Source organism: Panulirus ornatus, chromosome 7 (genome assembly GCF_036320965.1).
Source record: "Panulirus ornatus isolate Po-2019 chromosome 7, ASM3632096v1, whole genome shotgun sequence".
Classification (NCBI taxonomy): domain Eukaryota; kingdom Metazoa; phylum Arthropoda; class Malacostraca; order Decapoda; family Palinuridae; genus Panulirus; species Panulirus ornatus.
This window is the reverse complement of record NC_092230.1, coordinates 43,836,235-43,861,234: the sequence shown is the minus strand read 5'-3', so window position 1 is coordinate 43,861,234 and position 25,000 is coordinate 43,836,235. Positions and strand designations below refer to the sequence as shown.

At 42.0% G+C, this 25,000-nt stretch overlaps 1 protein-coding gene across 1 annotated transcript in view; it reads left to right on the top strand.

Annotated features, from left to right (window-relative positions):
- LOC139749578 (glycerophosphocholine phosphodiesterase GPCPD1-like) overlaps positions 1–25,000 on the top strand; it is a 167,162-nt gene that overhangs the window by 3,241 nt on the left and 138,921 nt on the right. The gene's annotated exons all lie outside the window — the stretch shown is intronic.

The window sequence follows — 25,000 nt, the reverse complement described above, 5'->3', positions numbered from 1 at the left end:
ATAAATAGATAAATTAATAAATAAATAAAGAACTCGCCCATTGAAATAATAAAGCCGGATTTAATCACGGATACTCTAAGCCACGACCAGAATTTATGTCAAGATGGCGAAAGCTCGCCAGTCGGAAATAGCCAAGAATTTTCCCCCCCCCACTCCTGTATCCTCCATCATGGCTGACTGTACATGACATCACACAGGAAGAAAGAGAAAGAGCAAGCTTTATCAACATGCTGACCCGTGGTTCTCTGGATATTAAGAATGTTATGAGCGGATATGCTGACTTCGTCATACCTCGGGAAGTTCAACAAGAGAGACACGCCATTAGCGCAGACAAGCACGGACGGACGGTTGGTTGGTTGGCTGTCTGTCGTTACGGTCGTAAACCCTATGACCTCCTCTCGGTGACCTCGGACCAACGACTCTTCCCACACGGCCAAGGGTATACGGGCCACACCACCAGCCACAGGGAAATCCTAGAACACGAAGACACAAAATACTTTTGCTAACACGCCAAACCTCTCACAGCCACCGAGCCCAAAATGGCGTATCTCGCCCTCTTAACTTTATAAAATCAAATACATGCCACGTTAGACAGTTCATTTATTTATGTAATTGATGATTTTCAATAGAGTTAAGCTTAAGCGTTAAGCATAACGATAACTATTGAGATTATCTTGAGAAAGTAATGGCGTCGCTGCCGAGAGGGCGGCACTGCCTGATGTACGATGAAGGTCCGGGAGAAAGTTTCTTCTCGCCTTTCCGTTCTCGTGTTCTTACGGACGTCTTCTATTTTCCTTAACCTGTAAACGGATACGAAATAAAGGAATTAATAACCAATTGAACAGTCATGATAAATAATCACGTAGAGTTGACACTGGGGCCCAGAAATACCTAAATATAGAATCACTTCGTCTTACTCATCCTACCCGCCGATGTGACGTCATTTCAGCCCACCAATCAGGACACGAGGGGGAAAAAACCCGGGAAATTACCACCGTCCAACTTTCCTATATCATATACGGTGTTTTATATGCCCCGCCATGAACGTATATATATATATATATATAGGTGATTAATTAAGTGATATAGCCCTGGCGTCTTGTCTGTATTTATCTGAATAAACAACTTTGTTTTTTAAATAGCTGAGACGGCACGGGCAGTGAGGCCCTTATTATATATATATATATATATATATATATATATATATATATATATATATATATATATATATATATATATATATATATATATATAAATGATACAGCCCAATATAAAGAACAAAATGAGAATGCAACACACCTTCCAATGTTGCAAATGAGAGCGGTGACCCACATGATTCTATGTTGATCAGCGGACCGTGTTCCCTCGGAGTCCATACATACGTGGATGTCTGTGGAGGTCAACCTCGTTTGGTCAAAGGGTGTGTGTGTGGTGGAGGGGAGGTGTGGGGTTTGCCTGAGGGCGCCTCCACCTGGGAAAGTCCAGTGGGGAGTGTGGGGGTAGGTAGAGAGTGTGGGGGCGTGTGGGGTCATGTGGGGGTTGTGAGGGGAATTGTCTTTTGTGTATACATGGCTTGTGTGACCTGTTGTGTATACATGGCTTGTGTGACCTGTTGTGTATACATGGCTTGTGTTACCTGTTGTCTTGTGTATACATGGCTTGTGTTACCTGTTGTCTCGTGTATACATGGCTTGTGTGACCTGTTGTGTATACATGGCTTGTGTGACCTGTTGTGTATACATGGCTTGTGTGACCTGTTGTGTATACATGGCTTGTGTGACCTGTTGTGTATACATGGCTTGTGTTACCTGTTGTCTTGTGTATACATGGCTTGTGTGACCTGTTGTGTATACATGGCTTGTGTTACCTGTTGTGTATACATGGCTTGTGTGTTACCTGTTGTCTTGTATATACATGGCTTGTGTGACCTGTTGTGTATACATGGCTTGTGTGACCTGTTGTCTTGTGTATACATGGCTTGTGTGACCTGTTGTCTTGTGTATACATGGCTTGTGTTACCTGTTGTGTATACATGGCTTGTGTGACCTGTTGTGTATACATGGCTTGTGTGACCTGTTGTCTCGTGTATACATGGCTTGTGTGACCTGTTGTGTATACATGGCTTGTGTTACCTGTTGTCTCGTGTATACATGGCTTGTGTGACCTGTTGTGTATACATGGCTTGTGTGACCTGTTGTGTATACATGGCTTGTGTTACCTGTTGTCTCGTGTATACATGGCTTGTGTTACCTGTTGTCTTGTGTATACATGGCTTGTGTTACCTGTTGTCTCGTGTATACATAGCTTGTGTGACCTGTTGTGTATACATGGCTTGTGTTACCTGTTGTCTCGTGTATACATAGCTTGTGTGACCTGTTGTGTATACATGGCTTGTGTTATCTGTTGTCTTGTATATACATGGCTTGTGTGACCTGTTGTGTATACATGGCTTGTGTGACCTGTTGTCTTGTGTATACATGGCTTGTGTTACCTGTTGTCTTGTATATACATGGCTTGTGTGACCTGTTGTGTATACATGGCTTGTGTGACCTGTTGTCTTGTGTATACATGGCTTGTGTTACCTGTTGTCTTGTGTATACATGGCTTGTGTTACCTGTTGTCTCGTGTATACATGGCTTGTGTGACCTGTTGTCTTGTGTATACATGGCTTGTGTTACCTGTTGTCTCGTGTATACATGGCTCGTGTGACCTGTTGTCTTGTGTATACATGGCTTGTGTGACCTGTTGTGTATACATGGCTTGTGTGACCTGTTGTCTTGTATATACATGGCTTGTGTGACCTGTTGTGTATACATGGCTTGTGTGACCTGTTGTCTTGTATATACATGGCTTGTGTGACCTGTTGTGTATACATGGCTTGTGTGACCTGTTGTCTTGTGTATACATGGCTTGTGTGACCTGTTGTGTATACATGGCTTGTGTGACCTGTTGTCTTGTGTATACATGGCTTGTGTTACCTGTTGTCTTGTGTATACATGGCTTGTGTTACCTGTTGTCTTGTGAGGTTGTGGCAGATGTTTAAGTGTTATTGTGTTTTCACTAAGATGCTGACGAGTGAGAGGCAAGTTGTATTGTGTTGTTAATGCGTATGTCTACAACCTTGTCTATACGTATGTCTACAACCTTGTCTATATGTATGTCTACAACCTTGTCTATACGTATGTCTACAACCTTGTCTATACGTATGTCTACAACCTTGTCTATACGTATGTCTACAACCTTACCTATACGTATGTCTACAACCTTGTCTATACGTATGTCTACAACCTTACCTATACGTATGTCTACAACCTTACCTATACGTATGTCTACAACCTTGCCTATACGTATGTCTACAACCTTGTCTATACGTATGTCTACTACCTTACCTATACGTATGTCTACAACCTTGTCTATACGTATGTCTACAACCTTGTCTATACGTATGTCTACAACCTTACCTATACGTATGTCTACAACCTTGTCTATACGTATGTCTACAACCTTACCTATACGTATGTCTACAACCTTACCTATACGTATGTCTACAACCTTACCTATACGTATGTCTACAACCTTTCCTGTATGGCTGTCTACAACCTGGCCTATTACGTCATCAGGCATTTCCACAGGAGCGACAGTATTGGGCTGAGGGTTGGGTGAGGGTGGGTTGTGGCTCCTGCTCCTCACCAGGTTGTTATGGCTACGTGTTGGCGTGTTGCTCAGGGCTACGGTCATCTCTCTCTCTCTCTCTCTCTCTCTCTCTCTCTCTCTCTCTCTCTCTCTCTCTCTCTCTCTCTCTCTCTCTCTCTCTCTCTCGCCCACTTGTCGTCACGATTTATGTTCAAAATGATCGTTCAGACACAAGGGGAATGGATGGATGGCAAGAGAACTTAGAGGGGCAAATGGAAAATTAGAAATGATAGATTGGAATACGTCTAGGTTGCTTGTCAAAGGGGGGGAAAATGGAAAGACTAGGGTAGCCCCCCCCCCCCCCCCCAATAGTCCCATTTTGATGAGGTGATGGAAAACCAGTAGAAGCAACCACGCTGGGGGGGGGGGGGGGAGGGGGGCAGAAGGCCTTCTATCAACAAGCTATTACCACGTGAATTGCCACCAAGGGTAAGAGGGGGGACGACGACGGAGGGTGTGTGAGGTTGTGATGATCCTTCAGGTAGCAAAGTGGGGTAACTTAGGAAATATACTTAACGCCCGATCCCTGCCTCTCGTTGGTAGGAGAGACACACAAGACAATGTAGTTTGTGGAACTGGTGTTATATTTTCAAAGGGGGGGGGTCATGTAACATTGGCTATTACTCCCCTAATAAAAGATTATAGTCACTATATCAATACTTTGTGTTACCCATCTACAGTAGAACCCTATTCAACTTTCACTATAACTTAAATTCATTCCATTGACCATTCAACGCCGTGGTCTAGAAGAATGGACAAATTATTGTTGGTCATTTGGTCTGAGGGGTTGAGTTACGTATCTGGTCAGCTGCCCCAGTGTGTTTACAACTGCGTATGGACAGAGAGAGAGAGAGAGAGAGAGAGAGAGAGAGAGAGAGAGAGAGAGAGAGAGAGAGAGAGAGAGAGGAGACCAGCTCCATAAATCATTCCTTGGCCATATGAACTTTCATACCATTCTAATATTTTCCTGACCAGACACTTGGTCTTCTTCATGATTCTCATAAGATTGGACTTTTGGTCACAGGTTAGGGGGGGGACAGGGTCGACTTCTGATGTATTTCTCTCTCTCTCTCACACAAAGGTTCCTTCGCCTTGTTTCCCTCGTCCATGGAAGCCACCTTGATGTATTTCTCTCTCTCTCTCTCTCTCTCTCTCTCTCTCTCTCTCTCTCTCTCTCTCTCTCTCTCTCTCTCTCTCTCACACACACACACAAAGGTTCCTTCGCCTTGTTTCCCTCGTCCATGGAAGCCACCTTGATGTATTTCTCTCTCTCTCTCTCTTACACAAAGGTTCCTTCGCCTTGTATCCCTCGTCCATGGAAGCCACCTAGAGCATCTCCTTTCCTTCGTACCCCCCATTCCTCATTGCTTGGACTAACCTCCTCCTCCAGCTACTATGTATTTGAGCACCACCTTCGGGATTTTGTCAAAGTCCCCTTGTAAGGGAGTGCAATCCCCCAGGTTTTCTACTTTTTCCCTCCCCCCGCATGACCGTTGGATTACCTGCATCCATATTCCGGTAGGAGGAGGAGTCCATGTCTACAGGCGAGACGTACACACACACACACACACACACACACACACACACACACACACACACACACACACACACACAGACCAAGAAGAGTCGTGGTCCCAGGCATGAACCTTGACTCTCTCTCTCTCTCTCTCTCTCTCTCTCTCTCTCTCTCTCTCTCTCTCTCTATATATATATATATATATATATATATATATATATATATATATATATATATATATATATATATATATATATATATGATAGAGTTGATAGAGATGCTCTGTGGAAGGTATTAAGAATATATGGTGTGGGAGGAAAGTTGTTAGAAGCAGTGAAAAGTTTTTATCGAGGATGTAAGGCATGTGTACGTGTAGGAAGAGAGGAAAGTGATTGGTTCTCAGTGAATGTAGGTTTGCGGCAGGGGTGAGTGATGTCTCCATGGTTGTTTAATTTGTTTATGGATGGGGTTGTTAGGGAGGTAAATGCAAGAGTCCTGGAAAGAGGGGCAAGTATGAAGTCTGTTGGAGATGAGAGAGCTTGGGAAGTGAGTCAGTTGTTGTTCGCTGATGATACAGCGCTGGTGGCTGATTCATGTGAGAAACTGCAGAAGCTGGTGACTGAGTTTGGTAAAGTGTGTGGAAGAAGAAAGTTAAGAGTAAATGTGAATAAGAGCAAGGTTATTAGGTACAGTAGGGTTGAGGGTCAAGTCAATTGGCTTTTCCCCCCTTCCTCCTTTTTTCTCTCTCTCTCTCCCACACAAAGTTCCTTCGCCTTTTTTCCCCTCGTCCAGGAAGCCACCTTGATGTATTCTCTCTCTCTCTCTCTTCACAAAGGTTCCTTCGCCTTTTTCCCCTGTCCATGGAAGCCCTGAGCATCTCCTTTCCTTTGTACCCCCCCTCCTATTTCTTGGACTAACCTCCTCCTCGTACTATGTTTTTTGAGCCACCACCCTTTGGGATTTTGTCAAAGTCCCCTTGTAAGGGAGTGCAATCCCCCCCGGTTTTACTTTTCCCCCCCGCATGACCCTTGGTTACCTGCATCCATATTCCGGTAGGAGGGGAGTCCATGTCTACAGGCGAGAGTACACACACACACACACACCACCCCACACACACACACACAACCACACCACAACCCAAAGAAAAGGGGTCGTGGTCCCAGGCATGAAACCCTTTACTCTCTCTCTCTCTCTCTCTCTCTCTCTTCTCTCTCTCTCCTCTCTCTCTTTTTTTTTTTGATAAGATGCCTGTGGAAGGTTTTTAAGAATATATGGTGTGGGGGAAAGTTTTAGAACAGTGAAAAGTTTTTATCGGGGTTGAAAGGCATGTGTAACGTGTAGGAAGAGGGGAATGATGGTTCTCATGAATGTGGGTTTCGGCGGGGGTGAGTGAGGGTCTCCATGGTTGTTTAATTTTTTTATGGGGGGGAGGGGGTTTTAAAAGGGGAGGTAAAATCCCCCAAAAGGAAATTTTCCAAAAAAGAGGGGCAAGTATGAAGTCTTTTGGGAGATGAGAGAGCTTGGGAAGGATCGTTTTTGTTCGTGATGATACAGCGTGGGGTGATCATGTGAAAACGCAGAAGCTTGACTGATTTTGGGTAAAGGTGTGGAAGAAGAAAGTTAAGAGTAAATGTGAATAAAGCAAGGTTATTGGTACAGTTGGGTTGAGGGTCAGTCAATTTGGGAGGGAGTTTGAATGAGAAAAACTGGAGGAAGTGAAGTGTTTTAGATATCTGGGAGTGGATCTGTCAGCGGATGGAACCATGGAAGCGGAAGTGGATCATAGGGTGGGGGAGGGGGCGAAAATTTTGGGAGCCTTGAAAAATGTGTGGAAGTCGAGAACATTATCTCGGAAAGCAAAAATGGGTATGTTTGAGGGAATAGTGGTTCCAACAATGTTGTATGGTTGCGAGGCGTGGGCTATGGATAGAGTTGTGCGCAGGAGGATGGATGTGCTGGAAATGAGATGTTTGAGGACAATGTGTGGTGTGAGGTGGTTTGATCGAGTAAGTAACGTAAGGGTAAGAGAGATGTGTGGAAATAAAAAGAGCGTGGTTGAGAGAGCAGAAGAGGGTGTTTTGAAATGGTTTGGGCACATGGAGAGAATGAGTGAGGAAAGATTGACCAAGAGGATATATGTGTCGGAGGTGGAGGGAACGAGGAGAAGAGGGAGACCAAATTGGAGGTGGAAAGATGGAGTGAAAAAGATTTTGTGTGATCGGGGCCTGAACATGCAGGAGGGTGAAAGGAGGGCAAGGAATAGAGTGAATTGGAGCGATGTGGTATACCGGGGTTGACGTGCTGTCAGTGGATTGAATCAAGGCATGTGAAGCGTCTGGGGTAAACCATGGAAAGCTGTGTAGGTATGTATATTTGCGTGTGTGGACGTGTGTATGTACATGTGTATGGGGGGGGGGGTTGGGCCATTTCTTTCGTCTGTTTCCTTGCGCTACCTCGCAAACGCGGGAGACAGCGACAAAGTATAAAAAAAAAAAAAAAAAAAAAAAATATATATATATATATATATATATATATATATATATATATATATATATATATATATATATATATATATATATATATATTCCCATGAGTCCACGGGGAAAATGAAACACGAAAAGTTCCCAAGTGCACTTTCGTGTAATGATCACATCATCAGGGGAGAGACAAGAGAGAAATATAACAGTCAGCTGACATACATCGAAGAGACGAAGCTAGGACACCATTTGGTAAACATATATATATATATATATATATATATATATATATATATATATATATATATATATATATATATATATAATCACCACACCCCGGGATTCGAACCCCGGCTCATCAGTGTGGCAGGTAAGCAACCCAACCCCCAGGCCACAATGACCTCAAAACATCATTTCCTCCGCAATCATTATCTAGTTTGTATTATCTTAATGTACAGGTCAGGGACTTTTCACTCACTGTTATCTAATTTATCCATGCCTCTCGTGGTCTCCGTTGGTTCTTGATAAGAAGTGATGGTTCCTAGATAAAGATGACGGTCGCCCTAGCCGTTCATCGATGTTCCGTTGATAGGTTTTGACTCTACTTGAGGTCAGCAGTGAAAGGAGGTTTTATAGCCTCTTTATCTGATGTTCTCATCAGAATTCACTGTTCATGTAGTGTATCATATATCGTTGCAGTTGTAAACTGTATTTCTGTTAACTAAATAAATCGATTTAATTATATTTTTAAAAGAGACTCTATGCATTAGTCCTTTTTTATCATATTTGTCTTCTTACATGTCTTCTGACACCTTTTTATCTGCAATAAACTAACGAAACAGTTGTAGTGTCATGATTTTTCAATGGCTGTAAGAAAAAAGTTATTTACAAGAGTTATCCATGTAAATAGAGAAAACGTAACTAGTTTGACATTACAGAAAATGTATCCTTTTATACCTCTTGATAGCGGGGACTTTTATAATATTCTCTTCCGTCACTTTTAACTCAAGACTGTATCCAATCCGGAGAAAATTATGATAAATAATGATGATGATGTGTTATATTTGCCAAATGAAAAGGAGACAGCTTGGGTAGTGGATCAGTAAGAAGAGGCGTGTCTTCAAGTTGAAAGAATTTTACTAAAAATAACACCATTCTATGCCTTAAAATCTATGTAGTTGATACAGAGTGTGGTGGTATTTTAAGTGTAGCACTTCCTAAAAATCCCACAATTTAAAGTTTCCACAAAGTCTCTCTCTCTCTCTCTCTCTCTCTCTCTCTCTCTCTCTCTCTCTCTCTCTCTCTCTCAGAGTGTGATTATTTGACTGGTACAATTTTTCATCCCAAATCGGATAAATAGAACAGAAGGGACGCCTATGACTGTTTTTAAAAACAATTGAAAAACGTCCTTGCACGTCCTCATTTTCTATTCTATAGACCCTTTTTTTTCCCCCCTCCAATTTTGTAGATTATTTGGAGATTATTTGCCAATATATTTTTCTCTTTCGTATCGTTCCATCAAGTTTGTTTTGTTTGTTTTAGCATCTATATCTTGTGTTGTTTACAACCACTATGTTGGCGGCCGACTCCGTTTTCTGTTGGTACTGTCCTATATATGAAGGAGGACTTCGTTAACTGATAAGATTTTTCTTCTTATCAATTGGTGTAAAGGTTATGGCGGTATGTGGCAACCAAGGACATGTTTCAGGCCAGGCCTTCATTACTTCAGGGTCGTGCCGTGGTACCCTAGGGTCGTGCTGTGGTGCTCTAGGTTCGTGCCTTGGTGCTCTAGGGTCGTGCTGTGGTGCTCTAGGTTCGTGCCTTGGTGCTCTAGGGTCGTGCCGTGGTGCTCTAGGGTCGTGTCGTAGTGCTCTAGGGTCGTGCCGTGGTGCTCTAGGGTCGTGCCGTGGTGCTCTAGGGTCGTACTGTGGTGCTCTAGGGTCATGTCGTGGTGGTCTAGGGTCGTCGTACTGTGGTGCTCTAGGGTCGTGCCGTGGTGCTCTAGGGTCGTGCTGTGGTGCTCTAGGGTCGTGTCGTGGTGCTCTAGGGTCGTGCTGTAGTGCTCTAGGGTTGTACTGTGGTGCTCTAGGGTCGTGCTGTGGTGCTCTAGGGTCGCACTGTGGTACTCTAGGGTCGTGCCGTGGTACTCTAGGGTCGTGCTGTGGTACTCTAGGGTCGTGCCGTGGTGCTCTAGGGTCGTGCTGTGGTGCTCTAGGGTCGTGCCGTGGTGCTCTAGGGTCGTGCTGTGGTGCTCTAGGGTCGTGCCGTGGTGCTCTAGGGTCGTGTCGTGGTGCTCAAGGGTCGTGCTGTGGTGCTCTAGGGTCGTGTCGTGGTGCTCAAGGGTCGTGCTGTGGTGCTCTAGGGTCGTGCTGTGGTGCTCTAGGGTCGTGTCGTGGTGCTCAAGGGTCGTGCTGTGGTGCTCTAAGGTCGTGTCGTGGTGCTCAAGGGTCGTGCTGTGGTGCTCAAGGGTCGTGCTGTGGTGCTCTAGGGTCGTGCCGTGGTACTCTAGGGTCGTGCCGTGGTGCTCTAGGTTCGTGCCTTGGTGCTCTAGGGTCGTACTGTGATGCTCTAGGGTCGTCCTGTGGTGCTCTAGGGTCGTGCCGTGGTGCTCTAGGGTCGTGTCGTAGTGCTCTAGGGTCGTGCCGTGGTGCTCAAGGGTCGTACCGTCGTGCTCAAGGGTTGTATTGTCGTGCTTAAGGGTTGTATAAACCAGATTTATTATTATTATTATTATTATTATTATTATTATTATTATTATTATTATTACTATTTTTATTATTATTATTATTATTATTATTATTATTATTATTATTATTATTATTATTGTTATTACTATTATTATTATTATTATTATTATTATTATTATTATTATTATTATTATTATTATTGTTATTACTATTTTTATTATTATTATTATTATTATTATTATTATTATTATTATTATTATTATTATTATCATTATTATTATTATTATTATTATTATTATTATTATTATTATTATTATCATTATTATTATTATTATTATTATTATTATTATTATTATTATTGTTTTTTTTTTTTCCAAAAGAAGGAACAGAGAAGGGGGCCAGGTGAGGATATTCCCTCAAAGGCCCAGTCCTCTGTTCTTAACGCTACCTCGCTATCGCGGGAAATAGCGAATAGTATAAAAAAAAAAAAAATTATTATTATTGTTATCATTATTTTTATTATTATTTTTATTATTATTATTATTATTATTATTATTATTATTATTACAAAGAACAGCATTTATCACAATTAGTCAGTTATGGGTACAGGGGGTTCGACTCGTTCCTTGGCGCCAAAGTATTCGATCTCTTAGAATTTGACACAGAGACTCGGTGTGGCCTCGCACCGTGAACTGGTCATGGTTATTAATGTGTATTCTAAACCTGGCTCGAGATGGGTTCGAACCCTTGAATTACTTAAGACTAAACGGTTCTTTGTGTGTGTGTGTGTGTGTGTGTGTGTGTGTGTGTGTGTGTGTCATAGACGCTAGAAATGTAAAAGGAAATTAACGTACAGATGTACACAACAGGTCAGAACCCAAGCCATCATACGTATCAAGAAGGGTCGTGCCGTCGTACATCAGGGATCGTATTGTCGTACATCAAGGGATCGTACAGTCATACATCAAGGGATCGTACTATCGTACATCAAGGGATCGTACCGTCGTACTCGGGGATCCTACCATTATTCTCAAGGGCTTCCCCCAATCGTGTCCAGAGACGATAACCTACCACGAACTCAATCGCTATCGCCTCCCCGGGCGATGATATAATCAATCCCATTTGAATCCCTGGTCTATTGCATGCTAATTTGCATACTAATCCTTGGTCTACTGCATGATAATTTGCATATTATCATCAGTGAAGACCAGGCAGGTGGTGTGGGCGTGGGGGCTAAAGGAGTAAGGGCATGAGTGACAGGATCTTTGTTCTATAAACGAACCAAAATATTACGCCCGGGTCTCTCAAAACATTCAAGATGGCCGCCGGGCGGGCGGGCGGGAGCGTCGAACAAAGCAGCGACGAAACATGTCAAGCTTTTTCCTTATATCTTTCTTGTTGAAATTATACAATTATTTGAGGTCATTTCGGTTACACACGAGACGAAAACTATTGCGCCACGAGTTTTACGTAAATATCTTGGCCTAGCACCAAGCCAGCTGGCCTGGGAATATAATTTACAATATGAATTACCTTTTTGTTTTTAATTACATAGGTTTTTCTGGATTAGTGATCTTTCGCCTTTATATATATATATATATATATATATATATATATATATATATATATATATATATATATATATATATATATATGATGTGATTATTACACGAAAGTGCACTTGGGAACTTTTTGTGTTTCATTTTCCCCGTGGACTCATAGGAATATATATATATATATATACATACACATATATATATATATATATATATATATATATATATATATATATATATATATATATATATATATATATATATAAGAAGAGTAGGCAACCTACTTTAAGTCCATTTACTAGTTAATATATAAAACCGTGCACACAGTCAACCCAACTGTTCATCCCCTCCATTTCTGGCGGTGTGCGATGAATGGGTACCTGGCGTAAGATAGCGAATGTGTGTTTGAAGTATATGTGTAGATAAAGTTGGGTCATGATATATGTTAACAAGGTAAATAGAGAGTCTGGGGAATACGAGCCGAAACCACTTCGCTCCGTGACACTGAAATAGATATCAAGTTATTATTATTATTATTATTATTATTATTATTATTATTATTATTATTATTATCAAATTATTATTATCATTATCATTATTATTATTACTATTATCACTATTGTTAATAATCATTATCATTATTATCATTAATGTTATGATCGTTATTATTAGCTTTATATATATATATATATATATATATATATATATATATATATATATATATATATATATATATATATATATATATATATATATAATATGTGTGTGTGTGTGTGTGTGTGTGTGTGTGTGTGCAGAAACATATATACACACACTCATGACAGACACACACACAGACACACACACACACGTAATAAGTAGATATTTAGGTTAGGCGGTTAACCTATTAATAACTTGTGAGCTGAGCTGCCACACACACTACTTACGTAGACCGACCAACGTAACAGTTACGTAACACACACACACACACACACACGCACTTGTGGACACTGATATCGTTACGTTAAACACGTCTCATGTCACTATTGGTGCCCGGAGTACCACGACAGGGGGTCGGGTGAAGATGATGCAAAATAGGATCCGTGTTTTCTTTTTTTATTTATCTATTCTCCCCAGCGTGGATGGTGCTAAATTAATGTGTACACAGTTCTTTATGACAAGGGTTTGTCAATTGGATGATGTGTTCGCTAGGTGAAGATTAGGCTACGGGAGGTGTGTGTATATACGTTACCGGGAGAGAGGTAGGTAGGTAAGTATGTAAGTGGATGGCAACGGGAGAGGTAAGTAGGTAAGTAGGTAGGTAAGTAGGTAGGTAAGTGGGTGGCAACGGGAGAGGTAAGTAGGTAGGTAAGGTTGGGTAGGTAAGTAGGTAGGTAAGTTGGATGGCACATTGACGAGAGTGTCTGTCTGTCTGTCTGTCTGAAGTTTGTGCAGACGACCATGTGTTGCCAGCGCGGCAGAATGGAGGGTAGAAACAGGTTTTACTATATAGGCGTAAACAAGGCGTAACTAAGACGTTATAGCAACTGCGTCGGATGGGGAGGTAAGGCAGAGCCACCTAGGAGCAGCTGTGGGAGGTGTGGGACGCCGTGCAGAGGGGGGGGGGGGTACGCTAGCAAGGGGTGTTTATAGTCGAGTCGCGTAAAGTTGACTGTTTACGCTGTGTTAAGAACGTGTCCAAATATCTTTCTCAATCAGTTTTAATGCGTGACACGCCCAGGGGTGAGACATTACGTGTCTCGTCTTTCATTTGCGTTTAAGTTAAAGTAAGATAGCGAGACGGGGGTACAACTGTACAGAGACTTGGGTTAAAGACAACAGTGCTGTGTTTTATTTGGTATTGTACAGAGGTGGGGTATGTTAGGCCTATGTGCTCCTGTAGATGTTGGGATTGTGTGGTACGGTGAGGTCGAGCGAGGTACTGAATGAAGGCTGGGTTTTGGCAGTAGTCCCGCAATACTGGAGGCGGGGAACGTGTGGCGCCGCCGAGTCTCGTGGATCTTCTGTAGGAGGGAGATTTCACTTAACGTGTGTGTCGAGACCCATTGTACTGCTGGAGCCGTAAGTTCCCGTTGTACAAATTGCTTCTCCACATTGGCAGTGGCCACGACGCACGTGAATACTGCCGAAGGTGGACCTCGGAGGAGATGAGGCACCACAAACACTTGCTACTGACGAAGGAAGGCGGTTGAAGGGCTTCCTCGAGTGTGGAGTCACATGTCCAAAGACTTGAGCCACCAGAGCAGTGCACGTGTGTGAGTCAAGGCGATGACTCACTGACTCACTGACTCACCATCTGTGACACCCGGTTATAATGGCGTTGACCAGGCTCAAGGTCAAGAGGGCGTGTCTTGGGCGACCTACGAAGACGGAAGTAGCGTCTGAGAAGCCTTGTAGACTAGCCTGAGGGAACTAGGGTAAACGAGCAAACGATCGTTGAGTGAATGGACACTTAAGCATTGGCGATTGGTGGGGGGAGATGGGAAGGTGGAACTTGTGTCGTTAAAGGTCGAAGTTCAATGGCTCTTGACCTGCATGACAACCCCTAGGTCATTCGAGCCGTGGAATGACCGCTGTTCCGAAGGTCAGGTAAGGTCAGTTTCGAATTGCGTGGTTCGGTAATTGCCGTGTTCTCATGGCTAATGGACGTTATATAGTAATGTTAATGACACCAATTTCGATGGTCATGTTATTATCGTTGATTTAGTTAATATTGATGTAATTTTTATATTAGATTAACACCCATTTTGTTCATGTATCTGGTATTGATCTTGGTGTTGTTCAATGTTCAATTGATGTCAGTTGTAATTCGTTCCCCTGTGGTTGTTCTCTGGTGGTTGTGGCTTTTTGACATGTGGGTTGTGAGTTGTGAGGTTTAACCCAGTCATCCTAATGCTCATTCTTGTGAGCGGTAGCGCCAAAGGGTTATGATTACAGAGGTCACAAAGGGTCATTAGTCAGACCCCGATTGGGTTATAACATAGGTTGTTAACTGAGTTGTTGTTGATCAGCCAAAACGCTAATAATTACCCTGTGGTCTAGATATACTCTCATAACGACAATATCATGTCATTATTGATCCTATTTCTAGTCTTCATATACGTAATTAACTCTACACACGTCACTTAACTCATCTGCCATCTTGAAAGAAATATTAATTACTTTCTAATGACACGTTTTGAGGCGTCTAATTTGACTCCCTTACCCATCAGTTTGTTGTCCTACAACCATCATTGTACGAGGTGTGGGAGCTCGGCTCAGAGGCAACGGATATATTTCTCTCATGGCTCATGCAAGGCCAGGTTTGCTTGCTGTGTGTATTGAACCATGACGCAACACAAGTTCCACCATGGCAACAGCACAGCCGGACCTCGCCTGCCTCCACATATTATAAGGTTTTGTGAACAATACTCTTCATTAACACACACACACACACACACACACACACACACATATATATATATATATATATATAAATCGCGTCCTAGCTTCGTCTCTTCGATATATATCAACTGGCGGTTATATTTCTCTCTTGTGTCTCCCCTGATGACGTGATTATTACACGAAAGTACACTTGGGAACTTTTCGTGTTTTATTTTCCCCGTGGACTCATAGGAATATATATATATATATATATATATATATATATATATATATATATATATATATATATATATATATATATATTATCATTTTGCTTTGTCGCTGTCTCCCGCGTTTCCGAGGTAGCGCAAGGAAACAGACGAAAGAAATGGCCCAACCCACCCCCATACACATGTATATACATACACGTCCACACACGCAAATATACATACCTATACATCTCAATGTACACATATATATACACACACAGACACATACATATATACCCATGCACACAATTCACACTGTCTGCCTTTATTCATTTCCATCGCCACCTCGCCACACATGGGATATCATCCCCCTCCCCCCCTCATGTGTGCGAGGTAGCGCTAGGAAAAGACAACAAAGGCCCCATTCGTTCACACTCATTCTCTAGCTGTCATGCAATAATGCCCGAAACCACAGCTCCCTTTCCACATCCAGGCCCCACACAACTTTCCATGGTTTACCCCAGACGCTTCACATGCCCTGATTCAATCCACTGACAGCACGTCAACCCCGGTATACCACATCGATCCAATTCACTCTATTCCTTGCCCGCCTTTCACCCTCCTGCATGTTCAGGCCCCGATCACTCAAAATCTTTTTCACTCCATCTTTCCACCTCCAATTTGGTCTCCCACTTCTCGTTCCCTCCACCTCCGACACATATATCCTCTTGGTCAATCTTTCCTCACTCATTCTCTCCATGTGCCCAAACCATTTCAAAACAACCTCTTCTGCTCTCTCAACCACGCTCTTTTTATTTCCACACATCTCTCTTACCCTTACATTACTTACTCGATCAAACCACCTCACACCACACATTGTCCTCAAACATCTCATTTCCAGCACATCCACCCTCCTGCGCACAACTCTATCCATAGCCCACGCCTCGCAACCATACAACATTGTTGGAACCACTATTCCTTCAAACATACCCATTTTTGCTTTCCGAGATAATGTTCTCGACTTCCACACATTCTTCAAGGCTCCCAGGATTTTCGCCCCCTCCCCCACCCTATGATTCACTTCCGCTTCCATGGTTCCATCCGCTGCCAGATCCACTCCCAGATATCTAAAACACTTCACTTCCTCCAGTTTTTCTCCATTCAAACTCACCTCCCAGTTGACTTGACCCTCAACCCTACTGTACCTAATAACCTTACTCTTATTCACATTTACTCTTAACTTTCTTCTTTCACACACTTTACCAAACTCAGTCACCAGCTTCTGCAGTTTCTCACATTAATCAGCCATCAGCGCTGTATCATCAGCGAACAACAACTGACTCACTTCCCAAGATCTCTCATCCACAACAGACTTCATACTTGCCCCTCTTTCCAAAACTCTTGCATTCACCTCCCTAACAAGCCCATCCATAAACAAATTAAACAACCATGGAGACATCACACACCCCTGCCGCAAACCTACATTCACTGAGAACCAATCACTTTCCTCTCTTCCTACACGTACACATGCCTTACATCCTCGATAAAAACTTTTCACTGCTTCTAACAACTTGCCTCCCACACCATATATTCTTAATACCTTCCACAGAGCATCTATATCAACTCTATCATATGCCTTCTCCAGATCCATAAATGCTACATACAAATCCATTTGCTTTTCTAGTATTTCTCACATACATTCTTCAAAGCAAACACCTGATCCACACATCCTCTACCACTTCTGAAACCACACTGCTCTTCCCCAGTCTGATGCTCTGTACATGCCTTCACCCTCTCAATCAATACCCTCCCATATAATTTACCAGGAATACTCAACAAACTTATACCTCTGTAATTTGAGCACTCACTCTTATCCCCTTTGCCTTTGTACAATGGCACTATGCACGCATTCCGCCAGTCCTCAGGCACCTCACCATGAGTCATACATACATTAAATAACCTTACCAACCAGTCAACAATACAGTCACCCCCTTTTTTAATAGATTCCACTGCAGTACCATCCAAACCTGCTGCCTTGCCGGCTTTCATCTTCCGCAAAGCTTTTACTACCTCTTCTCTGTTTACCAAATCATTTTCCCTAACCCTCTCACTTTGCACACCACCTCGACCAAAACACCCTATATCTGCCACTCTATCATCAAACACATTCAACAAACCTTCAAAATACTCACTCCATCTCCTTCTCACATCATCACTACTTGTTATCACCTCCCCATTAGCGCCCTTCACTGAAGCTCCCATTTGTTCCCGTGTCTTACGCACTTTATTTACCTCCTTCCAAAACATCTTTTTATTCTCCCTAAAATTTAATGATACTCTCTCACCCCAACTCTCATTTGCCCTCTTTTTCACCTCTTGCACCTTTCTCTTGACCTCCTGTCTCTTTCTTTTATACATCTCCCACTCAATTGCATTTTTTCCCTGCAAAAATCGTCCAAATGCCTCTCTTCTCTTTCACTAATAATCTTACTTCTTCATCCCACCACTCACTACCCTTTCTAATCAACCCACCTCCCACGCTTCTCATGCCACAAGCATCTTTTGCGCACTCCATCACTGATTCCCTAAATACATCCCATTCCTCCCCCACTCCCCTTACTTCCATTGTTCTCACCTTTTTCAATTCTGTACTCAGTCTCTCCTGGTACTTCCTCACACAAGTCTCCTTCCCAAGCTCACTTATTCTCACCACCCTCTTCACCCCATCATTCACTCTTCTTTTCTGAAAATCCATACAAATCTTCACCTTAGCCTCCACAAGATAATGATCAGACATCCCTCCAGTTGCACCGCTCAGCACATTAACCTCCAAAAGTCTTTCTTTCGCGCGCCTGTCAATTAACACGTAATCCAATAACGCTCTCTGACCATCTCTCCTACTTACATACGTATACTTATGTATATCTCGCTTTTTAAACCAGGTATTCCCAATCACCAGTCCTTTTTCAGCACATAAATCTACAAGCTCTTCACCATTTCCATTTACAACACTGAACACCCCATGTATACCAATTATTCCCTCAACTGCCACATTACTCACCTTTGCATTCAAATCACCCATCACTATAACCCGGTCTTGTACATCAAAACCACTAACACACTCGTTCAGCTGCTCCCAAAACACTTGCCTCTCATGATCTTTCTTGTCATGCCCAGGTGCATATGCACCAATAATCACCCATCTCTCTCCATCAACTTTCAGTTTTACCCATATTAATCGAGAATTTACTTTCTTACATTCTATCACATACTCCCACAACTCCTGTTTCAGGAGTACTGCTACTCCTTCCCTTGCTCTTGTCCTCTCACTAACCCCTGACTTTACTCCCAAGACATTCCCAAACCACTCTTCCCCTTTATATATATATCGTCTCTCATCAGTATTAATGAAAAATGGACAAGACCAACGATATAAAAAAAAAAACGATATATTGACATTGATAATCATAGTAAATGAACATGATTTTAAACAAGTGGGTAGAGACGATGTTGGCATATTTATGAACACGACGGCACACCTCGGCTGGGGGAAGATGTCTCGTTTTTGATTTATGCCAGATCAGCTTTGCCTCACCTGCAAGCATTGTATAAATAGAGAAGAAAGCGATTTACTTTACATGATGTCACCAACGAAGTTGACGAATATAAGGTCCTCATCTGGTTGGGATATATATATATATATATATATATATATATATATATATATATATATATATATTCCTATGAGTTCACGGGGAAAATGAAACACGAAAAGTTCCCAAGTGCACTTTCGTGTAATAATCACATCATCAGGGGAGACACAAGAGAGAAATATAACATTCAGTTGATATACATCGAAGAGACGCGCAAAATTGTGATCCTTTCCAATATATATATATATATATATATATATATATATATATATATATATATATATATATATATATATATATATATATATATATATATAAAATATATATATATATATATATATATATATATATATATATATATATATATATATGTATATATATATATATATATATATATTTTTTTTTTTTTTTTTCTTTTCATTCCCCCTTAAATCACACGTACGCTGATATAAATGGCGTTCGGCAATGTCTCTGAAAGAAATGGCGTAGTGTTCAGCTGTGTCGCGCTATGACATGGGATAAGCACACACACACACACACACACACACACACACAGACACACATACACACTAGCGACCACCTCACCCGGCCTGGCGCCACTGTGGCGGCCCAGCAACTACCTGGCGGAACCCGCTAGCGACTTCCTCCTCCTCCTCCGCTAGCGACCTCCTCCTCCTCCTCCTCCGCTAGCGACCTCCTCCTCCTCCTCCTCCTCCTCCGCCTCTGGATCACCGCGGTACGACGCGTCGTAACTTACCCCCTTTTTTTTCCCAATCTTTGAAAAGACAGGTTACCGTACCACGACGGGTCGTACCGTCGTGTACGAGGGTGGCGTACCGTTGTCGCTCACGGGTTGTCCTGTACCGTCGTACCTCAGGGACGGTACGTCGTCGTATCCCCTGCATCTGTGCTAGGCAGCTAGGATACAGTAACCAAACCTACATCTGTGCTAGGCAGCTAGGATACAGTAACCAAACCTACATCTGTGCTAGGCAGCTAGGATACAGTAACCAAACCTACATCTGTGCTAGGGCAGCTAGGATACAGTAACTAAACCTACGACCCCTGTGCTAGGCAGCTAGGATACAGTAACCAAACCTACATCTGTGCTAGGCAGCTAGGATACAGTAACCAAACCTACATCTGTGCTAGGCAGCTAGGATACAGTAACCAAACCTACATCTGTGCTAGGTAGCTAGGATACAGTAACCAAACCTACATCTGTGCTAGGCAGCTAGGATACAGTAACCAAACCTACATCTGTGCTAGGCAGCTAGGATACAGTAACCAAACCTACATCTGTGCTAGGCAGCTAGGATACAGTAACCAAACCTACATCTGTGCTAGGCAGCTAGGATACAGTAACCAAACCTACATCTGTGCTAGGCAGCTAGGATACAGTAACCAAACCTACATCTGTGCTAGGCAGCTAGGATACAGTAACCAAACCTACATCTGTGCTAGGCAGCTAGGATACAGTAACCAAACCTACATCTGTGCTAGGCAGCTAGGATACAGTAACCAAACCTACATCTGTGCTAGGTAGCTAGGATACAGTAACCAAACCTACATCTGTGCTAGGCAGCTAGGATACAGTAACCAAACCTACATCTGTGCTAGGCAGCTAGGATACAGTAACCAAACCTACATCTGTGCTAGGCAGCTAGGATACAGTAACCAAACCTACATCTGTGCTAGGCAGCTAGGATACAGTAACCAAACCTACATCTGTGCTAGGCAGCTAGGATACAGTAACCAAACCTACATCTGTGCTAGGCAGCTAGGATACAGTAACCAAACCTACATCTGTGCTTGGCAGCTAGGCTACAGTAACCAAACCTACATCTGTGCTAGGCAGCTAGGCTACAGTAACCAAACCTACATCTGTGCTAGGCAGCTAGGATACAGTAACCAAACCTACATCTGTGCTAGGCAGCTAGGATACAGTAACCAAACCTACATCTGTGCTAGGCAGCTAGGATACAGTAACCAAACCTACATCTGTGCTAGGCAGCTAGGATACAGTAACTAAACCTACATCTGTGCTAGGCAGCTAGGATACAGTAACCAAACCTACATCTGTGCTAGGCAGCTAGGATACAGTAACCAAACCTACATCTGTGCTAGGCAGCTAGGATACAGTAACCAAACCTACATCTGTGCTAGGCAGCTAGGATACAGTAACCAAACCTACATCTGTGCTAGGCAGCTAGGATACAGTAACCAAACCTACATCTGTGCTAGGCAGCTAGGATACAGTAACCAAACCTACATCTGTGCTAGGCAGCTAGGATACAGTAACCAAACCTACATCTGTGCTAGGCAGCTAGGATACAGTAACCAAACCTACATCTGTGCTAGGCAGCTAGGATACAGTAACCAAACCTACATCTGTGCTAGGCAGCTAGGATACAGTAACCAAACCTACATCTGTGCTAGGCAGCTAGGATACAGTAACCAAACCTACATCTGTGCTAGGCAGCTAGGATACAGTAACCAAACCTACATCTGTGCTAGGCAGCTAGGATACAGTAACCAAACCTACATCTGTGCTAGGCAGCTAGGATACAGTAACCAAACCTACATCTGTGCTAGGCAGCTAGGATACAGTAACCAAACCTACATCTGTGCTAGGTAGCTAGGATACAGTAACCAAACCTACATCTGTGCTAGGCAGCTAGGATACAGTAACCAAACCTACATCTGTGCTAGGCAGCTAGGATACAGTAACCAAACCTACATCTGTGCTAGGCAGCTAGGATACAGTAACCAAACCTACATCTGTGCTAGGCAGCTAGGATACAGTAACCAAACCTACATCTGTGCTAGGCAGCTAGGATACAGTAACCAAACCTACATCTGTGCTAGGCAGCTAGGATACAGTAACCAAACCTACATCTGTGCTTGGCAGCTAGGCTACAGTAACCAAACCTACATCTGTGCTAGGCAGCTAGGCTACAGTAACCAAACCTACATCTGTGCTAGGCAGCTAGGATACAGTAACCAAACCTACATCTGTGCTAGGCAGCTAGGATACAGTAACCAAACCTACATCTGTGCTAGGCAGCTAGGATACAGTAACCAAACCTACATCTGTGCTAGGCAGCTAGGATACAGTAACCAAACCTACATCTGTGCTAGGCAGCTAGGATACAGTAACCAAACCTACATCTGTGCTAGGCAGCTAGGATACAGTAACCAAACCTACACTATGTCTGGTAGCTATTGTGGTATGGGAGTTTGGAGGACCTTCCTATTTGAGAGAGAACAATAGACCAAATGTAACTTTGTCGCCAGATTTACTTCACAAAATGTATATACTTGTAATATACATTAGGAGTTCGGAGGGTATACATACTTGTAATATACATTAGGAGTTAGGAGGGTATACATACTTGTAATATACATTAGGAGTTAGGAGGGTATACGCATGGACTATTATTATATAATATATGTGTTTTATCTATCCCTCAAAATTCTGCCTAAGGTATTTTCAAAAGTGTTCGATCGTGTTATAAATCATTTATTTTATATACTTTGTTTTATAGATTTATTTCATATACTTTGTTTTATAGATTTATTTTATATACTTTGTTTTATAGATTTATTTTATATACTTTGTTTTATAGATTTATTTTATATACTTTGTTTTATAGATTTATTTTATATACTTTGTTTTATAAATTTATTCTATATACTTTGTTTTATAAATTTATTTTATATACTTTGTTTTATAAATTTATTTTATATACTTTGTTTTATAGATTTATTTCATATACTTTGTTTTATAAATTTATTTTATATACTTTGTTTTATAAATTTATTTTATATACTTTGTTTTATAGATTTATTTCATATACTTTGTTTTATAGATTTATTTTATATACTTTGTTTTATAGATTTATTTTATATACTTTGTTTTATAGATTTATTTTATATACTTTGTTTTATAGATTTATTTTATATACTTTGTTTTATAAATTTATTCTATATACTTTGTTTTATAAATTTATTTTATATACTTTGTTTTATAAATTTATTTTATATACTTTGTTTTATAAAGTTATTTTATATACTTTGTTTTATAAATTTATTTTATGTACTTTGTTTTATAAATTTATTTTATGTACTTTGTTTTATAAATTTATTTTATATACTTTGTTTTATAGATTTATTTTATACACTTTGTTTTATAAATTTATTTTATATACTTTGTTTTATAAATTTATTTTATATACTTTGTTTTATACAATAACCCAGCCATAGTCGCACACTGCTTTCGTAAAACAGTTTATACGAACGTAACTTTATATAATTCGTAGTAAACACCTTTACTCATACAGTGGTCATTGGAGTCTGGTGGTCCCTGCCTCTTTTTTCGGACCCTCTTTGTGTGTCTGTGTGTGTGTGTAACGTACCCTTTCGAACCACCGACGGGCCCTCAAGGCCAGGGTATGAACACACACTGGCTCGCCTTTACTAGCCACCTCCACTCCACTCCCACCCTCTCGAGTGAGGACCACCGTTTCGTACCCTCCCTGTACCGTCCACTCCACCCTCTCGAGTGAGGACCACCGTTTCGTACCCTCCCTGTATCGTCGTCGTCTTTCGGACCACCGCAGAGAACTGAACAGACCCTCTCATATCATGCACGAAGTTTCATACAGACAGTCATGCAGTTTCTTGGAGAGCCTGCCTCTCTCTCTCTCTCTCTCTCTCTCTCTCTCTCTCTCTCTCTCTCTCTCTCTCTCTCTCTCTCTCTCTCTCTCTCTCTCTCTCTCTACTTCACTTTTGTTTACCTAATGGCGTCCTAGCTACGTCTCTTCGTTGTCTATCAACTGACTGTTATGTTTCTCTCTTGTGTCCTCCCCCCGATGATGTGATTATTAGACGAAAGTGCACTTGGGAACTTATCGTGTTTCATATTTCCCCGTGGACTCATAGGAATATATATATATATATATATATATATATATATATATATATATATATATATATATATATATATATATATATATATATATATATATAGAGAGAGAGAGAGAGAGAGAGAGAGAGAGAGAGAGAGAGAGAGAGAGAGAGCAGCGCCCACGTCCAGCAAGACCCCAACAGCGAGGGGGGGGGGGGTCAGACGTGGGGGTATCCGCTCCGTTATCAGCGACAGACGTGAGATGAGGGAGGGAAACCTCGTTATACCAACCTCCTCCCCTCCCCTCCCCTCCCCGTTAGATAAGGAGGGAACCTCTTTATAGCAATCTCCTCCACCCTTCCCCCGTTAGAGAAGAACGGAACCTTGTTATAATAGCCTCCCCCCCTTCGTTAGATAAGGAGGGAACCTTGTTATAACAACCTGCCTTCCCTCCCCCCTCCCCCCTGTTAGATAAGGAGGGAACCTCGTTATAACAACCTACCTCCACCCCGTTAGATAAGGAGGGAACCTCGTTATAACAACCTCCTCTCCCACCGTTAGATAAGGAGGGAACCTTGTTATAACAACCTGCCTTCCCCCCCCTCCCCCTGTTAGATAAGGAGGGAACCTCGTTATAAAAACCTCCCTCCACCCCGTTAGATAAGGAGGGAACCTCGTTATAACAACCTCCCTCCCCTCCCGTTAGATAAGGAGGGAACCTCGTTATAACAACCTCCTCTCCTCCCGTTAGATAAGGAGGGAACCTCGTTATAACAACCTCCCTCCCCGTTAGATAAGGAGGGAACCTCGTTATAACAACCTCCCTCCCCTCCCGTTAGATAAGGAGGGAACCTCGTTATAAAAACCTCCTCTCCACTCCGTTATATAAGGAGGGAACCTCGTTATAAAAACCTCCTCTCCACTCCGTTATATAAGG